The sequence below is a fragment of the Saccoglossus kowalevskii genome, chromosome 4 (genome assembly GCF_978046115.1).
Source record: "Saccoglossus kowalevskii chromosome 4, keSacKowa6.1, whole genome shotgun sequence".
NCBI classification, from domain to species: domain Eukaryota; kingdom Metazoa; phylum Hemichordata; class Enteropneusta; family Harrimaniidae; genus Saccoglossus; species Saccoglossus kowalevskii.
Genome location: NC_140644.1, coordinates 25,042,575 through 25,055,125, shown reverse-complemented (window position 1 = coordinate 25,055,125; position 12,551 = coordinate 25,042,575). Strand labels below are relative to the sequence as shown.

The window sequence follows — 12,551 nt, the reverse complement described above, 5'->3', positions numbered from 1 at the left end:
TTGGTTGCTATGATTGTTCCTGTATTCCCCTCGACCAGACTGTCATTATTGGGCATTCTGACCCTATGAATGAGATTACTGTTCGTGTGTATCTGTCTTCAGATTACCATATTTAGAACACATATTATATTGGTGCATCTATGCCTAGCATCATTGGTTCTGGCAATGTGGTTGACTGCTGCCTCTGTTGAGGCCCTCAAAATGGCAAGCTACTTAGGCAGGACTGGGCCAAACTAATTCCTTATATTTGGTCCCATTGAATCAAAATAGTTTTGCATGCCCCTGTTCAGTGAATATCCTTTTACCATAAATACAACATTCTGGGTGATGTTAGCCATGTAAAAAAAGGGACATGTTACGATCAGCAAATTCTTGTATTGTCCATTGAGTGCCAGCTTAAAGCCAGAGACTGCAGCAGCACTTGGTAAATCAGAAAAATGCAACTTATGTGGAAATTAAAATTTCTTTAACACCATGCGCAAGGTTAGACATTCTTCCTTGCAAAAGAATGGTACATCTGGGCTCACCAACAGTACTGGATCATATGATACAGGGTCTCCTTTACAATCTGGTTTGTCACCAGAAATACAGTACTGATGTTCCCACTTGTAATCTAATGATGCTTTGGCATGGTGTGGAATTTGCAATCCTACCTAATATCCCTGCCCTCTGCTCGACGAATGAATCAACAGCAGGTGGCAGTAGTGTAACAGTGGATCTACACAGAGGTTATTGTACCACCTCAGTCACCTCATATACTTATCTATCCCAAGAATTTTTCTATTTGGGCTACATTTTTTGAGTAGACTTGACTCATCAGAAAATATAGAACTAAACTAAAGGGCACTGGACCCCACACATGATCTATTTTATTGTCATATTGGATGATCCCATGTTTATACCAAATTTGAAAGAATCCCATACACACGACCAGAATCTGGTTTCAGAATGATAGAAATATCTAATTCTTTTTTCAGCACAATGTATATACATATTGATATATACCGGTATATCACAAGATGTTTGATGCACGTGTACAGTTAGAATGTTACCGTTAAAGTCCTATTATAAACCGCGGTTTATATTACAATGTATCAATTTAAAAATTGGGATCAAAAGGTCAAGTTCGGGGTGCGGTTTCTATTACGTACATATTGCAATCACTAAAAGGGCGTGGTCATTTTTTGTCCACAACACATGCACAAAACAAACAATACACCGTACAATCTCTTGAATAGGCGTCGGGGAAGAGTGAAAGGCCTTATTTTGGTTCTAAAATAGGCGTTACGAAATGTTGAAAAATTACAGTCAATCAAAAAAAAATTCCACATGATACAAAAAATACTCAGTATTTTTAATGTAATATGCATTTATTTTTTTAATTTTCTTGGTAACGAAAAGTATATTCTAACAGAAGTTTCAAATAAAAACACGAATGCACTGCTTAGTAGCAAATGATCACATGTAGCTCGATCCGGCCATGCTGCTGGTCACAAGTGAATAACTTACTTGTTTTCGAAGTGTTGATATTGGTGATTATTATTTAGTAGTGATTACAATAACGCACGAAAAATAAATTCGTTGAATTGTTATAAAATGCAAGTAAAATTCAACTTAGTTTCCCCGTAAGCGAATGATTTCTGTCACATGTAAACAGCCGATACGATATCCGCCATGCTTTTGAATGCTCACGTGACGTATTATTGACCGGATAGGTCAAGTCGCTAATTAACCAATCAAAATGCTGGATGGTGCCCACGTGTCTAAATTACATAGCTCATTTAAATATGTTAATAACAGTTCAGCGACCTCATGGTGAACGCAACACGGAAGAGATTTACCGATAATGTAGTGCGATCTTTTGCCTTTGATTTCCATGGGAAAACGGCATGATTTTTTTTTTAAATCAAGAAATTATTTGTTTTCGATAGATAAATTATTCTTCAATGCTCAGTTTAACACTTTTACGGTGATAAAAGCTCATTGTCTAAAACTTACGAAACACAGACGTATTCAGAAAGAGTATTGACAGAGGTCGCCGCCAGAACAAAAGCAGTTTCATTGCCTGTCTGACATCTTATCACCGCTGAACAATAAATAGGTGTGAATATTTTTAGGCATGTTGTCGAAACAAATGAATAGGATTAGGAACAATGCCGTTTTGGAACAGCTGGTTGAAACAATGAAGTCAGTCACGGTCTTGTTGAATTGGGGGTGCGGTTAGTAATAGGTACTTTTCAAGTTTTCAATTTATGTTAAGAACTCTTTAACCCCGAAGCCGGAATTGGGGGTGCGGTTACTATTACGTATGCGGTTTATATTAGGACTTTAACGGTAGCAGTCCTGGCATGTTAACAATGCAGGTACATATGAACAGTTGTTTTTAAATTATTAGACATAAATCATAAAGATCAAAGCTTTATGCTTCAATCAAGTTTAAATTTTTAAAGCAAACATTTTGTAGAATATAAACACAACACAATGTGGTATTGCAAGAATCAGAAATAATATATTTTTGTCTTGTAGGTGTACAAACTATATTATTTGCCCAATTAAAGAATCTAACACTGCAATTTCAAATATTATAGAATTTTCCATAGTACTGAGCAATTTAATATATAGCATGCTTGAAAATAAACAATGCACCATCTTACTTATCATCTCACTCATTATGTAATACACTTGTAATACAGTTTTATAATATTTTTGTTATTATCATCATGTTATAACAAAATACACTATATACTAGTAGTCACGAAATAACCAGAAAACTGAAAAAGTGGTAATACAATTACTAAAAATTACTAAATGTCACACACAACGTAATATTACCGTAATTGGTATAGTACAGGTGTGATGGTTCAAATACCAAAATGGCAACAGTAACAGAAAGACTTCCCTGGCGGCGATGATAAAATACGAACACGGAGCCAACAGATGAGGTTTCAACTGGTACTGGTATTATTATACTCTGCAAACATCAAGTACAATAACGCGGTAAAACACCACTACTCCAATAACTAATACAATTCAACGAGATCTCCGATCTGAACTCAGTGCTGAACAACTCCCCTATATATACCCACACTGTCTATGAATAGACCATTACATCAGCATACATAATGAGTCTGGAACTTACTACCAATTTCTAGAATGTTCCATTGCCTTCTATTGCCTCCTACAGTGTTCTATTACCTATTCAACCAGTTTCTAAACAAAATCTAGAATATTCCACCCAGACACAGTACGGTTCTAGAACATTCTCAGTGACACGGAAGTGGTACATAAGTCGTATGCGACACTAAACAATTACTAAATCATTGTTATGGGTACTGAAGCCATTGATACCATATTCTTTCATTTCTCTGTATAGTATTTCCAAGTTTCCTACAATAATAAAAAAATAAATTGTTAAAATATCTATCAAAATACAAAGCTTGTATGTTATGCTAATTTATCCCAGTATAGGGCCTAAGGGTTATCGGTAACAAGTCTTCCATTAGTAGTTAGTGTAGTGAGTCAGGTCAGGGAATTAATATTAATACCGGTAGTACCCAGTCCTAATTATAAGTAACAAATGACTCATTGGTCATTAGTGCAGTGAGTCAGGTCAGGTTCTCTGGGATTAATAAAACCCAGTCCTCATTAACAAATGCCAGAACAGAGCCTCAGGGATTAATAATACCCAGTATTAGTATAAGTAACAAAAGTCTGATTTGTACATGAAATTAGTGCAGTGAGTCAGGTCAGGTTCCCTGGGTATAATAATGCCTGGTCCTAGATATAGGTAACAAAAGTCCCATTGCTAGTTAATGCAGTGAGTTAGGTCAGGTTCTCTGGGTATAATAATGCCCAGTCCTAGATATAGGTAACAAAAGTCCCATTGCTAGTTAATGCAGTGAGTTAGGTCAGGTTCTCTGGGTATAATAATGCTCAGTCCTAGATATAGGTAACAAAAGTCCCATTGGTAGTTAGTGCAGTGAGTTAGGTCAGGTTCTCTGGGTATAATAATGCCCAGTCCTAGATATAGGTAACAAAAGTCCCATTGCTAGTTAGTGCAGTGAGTTAGGTCAGGTTCTCTGGGTATATTAATGCCTAGTCCTAGATACAATGTATAGGTAACAAAAGTCCCATTGGTAGTTAATGCAGTGAGTTAGGTCATGTTCCATGGGTATAATAATGCCCAGTCCTAGATATAGGTAACAAAAGTCCCATTGCTAGTTAATGCAGTGAGTTAGGTCAGGTTCTCTGGGTATAATAATGCCCAGTCCTAGATATAGGTAACAAAAGTCCCATTGGTAGTTAGTGCAGTGAGTTAGGTCAGGTTCTCTGGGTATAATAATGCCCAGTCCTAGATATAGGTAACAAAAGTCCCATTGGTAGTTAGTAGTTAGTGCAGTGAGTTAGGTCAGGTTCCATGGGTATAATAATGCCCAGTCATAGATATAGGTAACAAAAGTCCCATTGCTAGTTAGTGCAGTGAGTCAGGTCAGGTTCCCTGGGTATAATAATGCCCAGTCCAAAATATAGGTAACAAAAGTCCCATTGCTAGTTAGTGCAGTGAGTCAGATCAGGTTCCATCGGTATAATAATGCCCAGTCCTAGATATAGGTAACAAAAGTTCCATTGCTAGTTAGTGCAGTGAGTTAGGTCAGGTCCTCTGGGATTAATAATACCCAGTATTAGTTATAAGTAACAAAAGTTTCATTGGTAGTTAGTGCACTGAGTCAAGTCAGGTCCTCTGAAACTAATATACCCAGTTCTAGTTATAGGTAACCTCAATCTGATTAAAATCTGATGTAGTGTACGGGCTTTAATTATTTTGGCTATAAACTTATTTTGATTTTATTTTTTATTACTTTTGTTATTAATGCCTTTTTATTTTATTATTTTACTTTGATTTTGATTTTTTTTAATTCCGCCCTACATACATCTGATCCGACGCCTACGTAAGTCCCGTTCAAATCTCGCATAAGTAACAGCCAATCACAGGCTCCCTTTTATACAGGCTGTCGGTTGCTTACTTTTCAGTGTAGCGATACTCTACGGGCAATCTTTCTGTACATTATATTTTGCCCACTTGAATAAACCATTAATAGAACATTGCTAGTATACTTTTATTTACAAAAGAAATTCCACAGCATTTTACAATTTTTGTCATTACATTGAATATTTTGTTCACTTCCAACAAATGTGTACACTTCCTGATACATCTTCGCCAGCCACGGTTCGTTTATTCAGTCATCGCTTCAATTTTACATCAAACACTGAGCATAATTATCTAGAATGGAAGCAAAAAAGTAAGTAAATCGTAATGATTAGAACACTGTAAACAGCTATAGTAAACAATGCAAATTTTAAATTGTATAACGGTCACCGGCCCACGGCATCGACGCAGACAATTGGAGCAAAAGAATATTTCCTGATCAATTGCGATGTGTTCCAAATAAAAAATATTTTATTCCAGTCCAAATCAGCTCAATTACTTTAATAAAGAGTTATTGTATAATGTACAAAATGTTGATACATTTTGATGATTATTTACAGCTACGGCTTCAATACCGTAGACGGTTTTGACCCGATCGTCAACAAAACATCACCCGTCTCCAGGGCAAGCGACTGGAAAAAGACACCGGTGTTCGGTCGAACTGGTGGAAACAAAATCGTCACTCCCAGAATAACTACGCAAAATAACGATCTAAACTCGAACCATTCGAGCCACAATATAAACATAAAAAAGTGACTTTCGTTGCATTTGACAATGATAAACTTACCGAAAAGCCGTGTTCTTCTCGGTCGCTAACGTCGGTATAATCCGCCATTTTATTTGAGTGTGTTTGCCACCTGACTCTGCCCAGTGACATCATCATGTGCGCTATAGAAGAAGGTCTGTGATTCGTTGACTAAAATCGTCGACAGTGGGTCTCATTGAAATCTCGTTACATAGGCATCGGCTCAGATGTAGGTAGGGCGGAATTTAAAAAAAATCACAAAATCAAAATCAAAGTAAAATAATAAAATAACAAGGCATTAATAACAAAAGTAATAAAACATAAAATTAAAATAAGTTTATAGCCAAAATAATTAAAGCCCGTACACTACATCAGATTTTAATCAGATTGAGGTAACCTGTGTCCCATTGGTCATCAGTGCAATGATTATGGCCAGGGTCTCAGGATTAATACATGTAAAACCCAGTTCTAGTTATAGATAACAAATGTCTCATTGGTTGTTAGTGCAGTGATTCAGGTCAGGGCCTCGGGATTAATAAAATCCAGTCCAAGTTCAGTGTTCTCCCCAGACCCCATGTCAAACACTGTATCTAATTTGCATAATTTTCCCCATTGAACATTCTGATACAATAACTGTTGGTATAAAATTATTTAACAATCTATCTACAATTAAATAAAGACGAGACAGTCTGATATTTTATATCATTTTACTCCATTGTCTTTTATGTATTTATCAAGTCAAATAAAGTTTGAAATAGAACAGCAAAACAAGCAGCCTGTCGGCTGAGATAGCTCTGCTGTTAACAAGGCACATTTCAATTAAAGAACTGAGGATATCATATAAGAAAATGAACAATATAGTATGTATAGCAATCGGACTTGCTGTTTCAACAAGAATTCAAAAATATCACTTTTTACTCAAAATGACAAAAATATTCATCAAAATTAGATAATTGAAGATATCATCATGAAATGAACACATCTGAGGGAGGTTTACCTGAGGTACCTATATGTATGGTATCAAAGCAATCAGACTTGCAGTTTTTAACAAGAAGTCGAAAATATCACCTTTTATCAAAAATTACAAAAATATTGACCAAAATTAGAGAATTAAAGATATCATCACAAAATGAACAAATCTGAGAGAGGTCCATATGTAGCACTTATATATATATATATATATAATAGCAAAGCAATCAGACTTGCTGTTTTCAGCAAGAAGTCAAAAATATCACTTTTTACCAAAAATATTCACCAAAATTAGAGAATTTAAGATATCATTATAAAATGAACAAATATGAGAGAGGTCCACATGTAGTACCTATATATGTAATATCAAAGCAATCGAACTAGCGGTTTTTAACAAGAAGTCGAAAATGTCACTTTTTACCAAAAATGACAAAATTATTCACCAAAATTAGAGAATTGAAGATATCATTACAAAATGAACAAATCTGAGAGAGGTCCACATGTAGTATTCTATATATGTAATATCAAAGCAATTGGACTTGCGGTTTTTAACAAGAAGTTGAAAATATCACTTTTTACCAAAAATAACAAAAATATTCACCAAAATTAGAGAATTGAAGATATCATCATGAAATGAACAAATCTAAGAGAAGTCTACCCAAGGTACTTATACACCAAGTATAAAAGCATTCAGGCTTGTAGTTTTCAAGAAGAAGTCGAAAAAGTAAAACATTGACACGAACGACGACGGACAATCACTCATATGATAAGCTCCGCTCGACAAAGTCAACAGCGGAGCTAAAAAATTCCTGAAAATGATTCATTGGCGATTATCTTAGAACCATTAATAAACAGACTTGGCAATCCAGGTATTTCTTTTGATCTAACATGTGTCTTGAGTTAATGTTTTAATCTTAGAAAGAACTGGGGATGGTAAAAAAAATGTCCACAAAGTCATGCGATAACATACGACTTTGTGAGGAACTATGGTGTTTCAACAGGAAGTGATGCAAAAGGTCAGACCGAAGTTTAATATTTTATCTTACATTTTGCCCTGATGTATCATATTTTCAAGAGTTTTTTAATACATGATCGGCAAAATACAGTAACATAATACCAGCTCTGTTGTAGACATGGCGACGTCAACTATCCTAGAAAAATCGACTATCAGAAAAAATGTTATGGTAAAAGTCGTTCATTTTTCTTTATTATACAGAGTTATATATTTATTCAGTACCATTGGCCATAGGCCATAATGTACACACTTAAATGTAACACAAATAAATAAATCGTTTGACAAGAATAATCACTGCTACTGCTTGTCTGAATATTACAAATTTATACTTCACCTATGAATACCAAATTAAATTTATATTTCAGTTAAATTTCCCTCCAACAAACTATGACGTTTTTGTAAAGAGTAGAATACGTATTTTGCAAGATTTTGTATTATATGTGTATTTTCAGATTGCAGTAGCAAAATAAATTTCCATTCAAGCGCTGGGCAATAGTAAAACTTGTGTATAAAACGAGTTCTAATTTCCTCAAATTTGGGGCATTGTAATAGAAAGTGGAACTCGTTTTCAATGAGATTACAACCAAGAGGACACAATCTTTGGTCAAGTGGTATTCCCAATGCCCTACCCTTTTCAATCATGAGCTCATGAGCAGATATTCTAAAACAAGTGAGAGATTTTCTAAAAACACTTATAGTAATAGAATCCAGATATTTTTCCCCGGCTAATAATTTTTTAAATTTAGAATAAGTGCATAATTTTGAACTATTACCAATCTGATCATGCCACTGTTGCTGGGAAATATCTAGACACCGTTGGTTAAACTGTAGCAGAAAACAATTTGGGTTATTAACATACTGGCTTTCCCATACGTGTGCAAAACCAAAATTACATAACAAATCCTTAACATATGTTGCCCAACAATTGAATCCCCTTTGTACCCTGTCATATTGATAGCCATAACATTCTTTTACTAAAGCAGAGGAATCACCATCTATACATTTTAACCAATACCGAATTATTTCTTTGTTCACATGTGTTCTAATTAGATGTCTTCCCAACTCCCCCCTCACAGCAGAGTTTGTGGCCTTTGGGTGTACCCCTAAAACAAATTTACAAAATTTATGATGAACTGTTTCTATATCGTAAGATTTAAATGTTCCCCATATTGCACTGCCATAAAGCAGGATTGGGAGAATTTTGCAGTCAAAAACACGAAACGCAATAGCTGGTTTGAACCCATCATATTTGTAAAGAATACTTTTAATACTGTGCATGGCTTTCGTTGCTTGTTCAGCAATGTGTTTTTGGGCCTGATACCAGATACCTGAACTAGAAAAAAGAACCCCCAAATAGTTATATTTTGAGACTATTTCAATTTCATTCCCGTTCCAAAACCACTTTTCAGATTTCCTCAGTCTACCCGATTTGCGAAAAACAACAATTTTTGATTTATTCAAATTTACTGTTAACCTCCATCTTTTACAGTAATTTGCTAATCTATTTAGAAGACGCTGTAGACCAATGGGAGATTTACTAAATAATGCGAGGTCATCAGCATATAATAGATACATTAATTTTAAAGTGTTTACATAGATTACAGTTTCAACACCTTGTGTAAGAGCCTTTTCTATATCATTTATATAAAAACAAAAAAGTAATGGGGAAATAACTGAGCCTTGTTGCAGGCCTGTTCCAATTTTAAACAGATCAGTCACACCATGTGGGGTTTTAACTACTGCCTTAACATGTGTATACATTGAGAACAAAGTTGTTAATAGTCTGCCTCTCATTCCTGCCTTTGTTAATTTATAAAATAGTGAAATATGGTGGACCCTATCAAATGCTTTTTCATAATCTATAAAAGCACAATATAATCGACTATTGAGATGAAATACATATTTATCAATAATTGTGCTCAGAATAAACATATTATCTAATGTGCTTCGTTTCTTTCTAAAACCACTCTGATTTTCAACAATTCTACTATATTTATCAAACCATACTGTCAATCTTTCTGTCAGGATATTCATATATATTTTACTAATAACATTTAAAAGCATAATGCTCCGATAATTTTCAGGGTTATCCTTATGCCCTTTTTTATACACTGGTGTTATTAATCCAATTGCCCACTTTTCAGGAAAATAACCTTGTTCAAGTAATACATTAAATAAAATAAATAACATTTCAACAATTTTCTGTGGTGCATCTTTCCAAAATTCCGAAGAAATTCCATCTTGCCCAGGGGCTTTATTATTTTTTAGTTTCTTTATGCTCTTTTTGATTTCCTCTTGTGTGATAGGGCAGTCAAGGTCAGTATTATCAACCTCTGTGTTCTCAATGTCATCAAAATTTAACCTTGTTACATAATCATTTACTGAATCAAAAAAATCCGCCATATCCTCATCCCCTATAAAATTGTTATTAAACAGATGTTTAAAATAATCATGCCACTCTTTCTGGGTAATAATTTTAGACACATTTTCGTTTCGTTGCCGAAATTTCTGCCAAAATTGCCGTGAGTTTGAATGAGCAGCTAAGTTTACAAGTTCATTTTGTCTCATTTCCAAATAATTTAACTTTTTCTCCTTAATCAATTTTCTATATTTCTTTTTTAATTTTAAGTAATATTCCAAACTTTTCCCATTTTGAGAATTTCTAAACTGATTTAGTGCACGTAATACTTCTTTTTTAGTTGCCGAACACTCTTTATCGAACCATAAATTTTCTCTCTTTTTAATATTATTTTTGGTCTCAGTTTTCATGTCAGTGGCACACAAAGAGACAATGTTCACCAAACCCGCTGCTGCTTCCTCGAGGTTTCCCATAATAATACTATCGTTAAAAGTAAGAGTTAATTGTTCAATTGGTTCAGTTTGAAAGTTATCAAGATACTGCTGTTTTTTCTGTTGCTCCCACCTTAACCTAGATGTGTCATTTTTGTTAACAATACAATTGTCCGAACTATCCTTAGTTGGATTTACCCCCACCTCATTTTGGTAAGTTAAAACAAATTCTAAAGGCATGTGGTCAGATTCAACTCTATTGCCCACTGTAAAATCAGTAAATTTAACTAGAACCTCCTCTGTTGTTAACACATAGTCAATTACACTCGTACCAAGTTCTGATATAAAAGTGAAATTGCCACTCCCTCTTTCCTGAAATAATCTCCCATTCACAATTTTTAATCCAGTCACTGAACAAAATTCAAGTAATTCCATCCCATAATTATTTACTACCACATCTTTTGAAATTCGTTTATCAGCCCTTTGTCCCATATTTTCAAACCCCTCCATTGGCAAGTATGTGCAATCCAGATCAATACCATCAGATTTGCAACCTGTTCTACCATTAAAATCTCCTGCAATTATAATATTACACTCGTATTTACTGGTATAAATTAACATTTCAGATTCTAAAGTATCGAAAAAATCTTTGTCAGCAAATTGTGAGCTTTCTGGTGCTCTATATACATTACCAAGTAACAAAATCGGGTGGTTTCTCTGTGTTATCAAAGCCCAATTTATATTTTGTGAGTTACTAGAAATAAACTTTATATCAAAATTATCTTCATTTTTTTCTCGAAATAAAATTGAAATCCCACCTGATGCTCTACCATAATTCCGTTCCCTCCTACCAAGCATATGAAAATTTTTAAATCCCTCAAAATGCATATCAAAAGGCTTATAAAGCCATGTTTCAGTGAGACAGGCAAAATCAAAAGATTTTAAGTAATCACAAAAATCTACATTTTCTATTTTTCCCAATAAACCGTTCACATTCCATACAAGGAATCTTAAACTCTTATCTGTTTTAGAACATCTTGTGTCCAAGCATTCAAAACTTTGCCCATGGCCCATACATTCAAGAACATTACTATAAAGATGGTTTATACATTCAAATAATCATTACTTTCCTAAAATATGGTCAATTTTGGCTATAAAATATATTATTTGGCAACTCAACTTAAAACTCAATGTGTGTACTCGCCATTCGGCAAAATTTGGCAAAGCGTGAGCCATCAGCGTAGCCGAGACACACATTCGTTGGGCAGATTGACACCTCCAAACAATAGTGTTGCCAGTCAGTTTTTTTCTTTGGCGATCTCGCCTGCAGTTGAATAATTTTTGCTTCGATTTATGTACAGTTTTATTTTCAATGGGACTTAATTTCACTTGTTTTTTTTAAATTAAAGCAAAAACTGCAAATAACAGCAGTGTACCAAATCAGTATATTTTCCAGATGTATGCAGCATTTGTGATTTGTGAGACTTATTTTGTCACATTGTTGCTGTTACGTGCAATGGGCAAATTATTAATATTCTAGTATTTGATTTGGATTTAGAGGGGCTACACCCTTGAAAGAACTTCTCACAGGGTCACATCACTGTACTATGACGCTTTAGAGGTCTGGGGGAGAACACTGTTGTTATACATGTACGTAAAAAATGTCCAATTGGTTGTTAGTGCAGTGAGTCAGGTTAGGTTCTAGGGGAATAATAATACCTTATTATTAGTTTTATTGTTAGTGCAGTGAGTCGGATCAGGTCGTCTTCGATTAATAATACCTAGTCCTACCGGTCATTGGTAGCATAGTGGTTGTCGCATCAGACTCATGATTTGTAGACCCAAGTTCAAATCCTACTCAGGCTGAACATGGAAAGCCCAATTCCACTGGCCAAGATTTATTCACTAACAAATGCGACTTTGGGGGAACCTTGATTAAGGTCCACTAGGATAGCGCATTAAATTGCCATTTGATAGGAAAATGGCCGCACAGCCCTGTCATGTAGTCCCAAACTTGAATATGACTTCTGTGGCAAAAATGCACT

The 12,551-nt window shown here is 34.8% G+C and overlaps 1 protein-coding gene and 1 long non-coding RNA gene across 3 annotated transcripts in view; both read right to left on the bottom strand.

Annotated features, from left to right (window-relative positions):
- Positions 1–12,551, bottom strand: part of LOC102803117 (uncharacterized) — a 33,993-nt gene that overhangs the window by 18,672 nt on the left and 2,770 nt on the right. The window lies entirely within an intron of this gene.
- Positions 5,097–6,141, bottom strand: LOC146747221 (uncharacterized). The gene is made up of 2 exons (XR_014929189.1): positions 5,775–6,141; positions 5,097–5,281 (listed from the first exon to the last, which is right to left on the bottom strand). It is a non-coding gene; the product is annotated as an uncharacterized LOC146747221 (long non-coding RNA).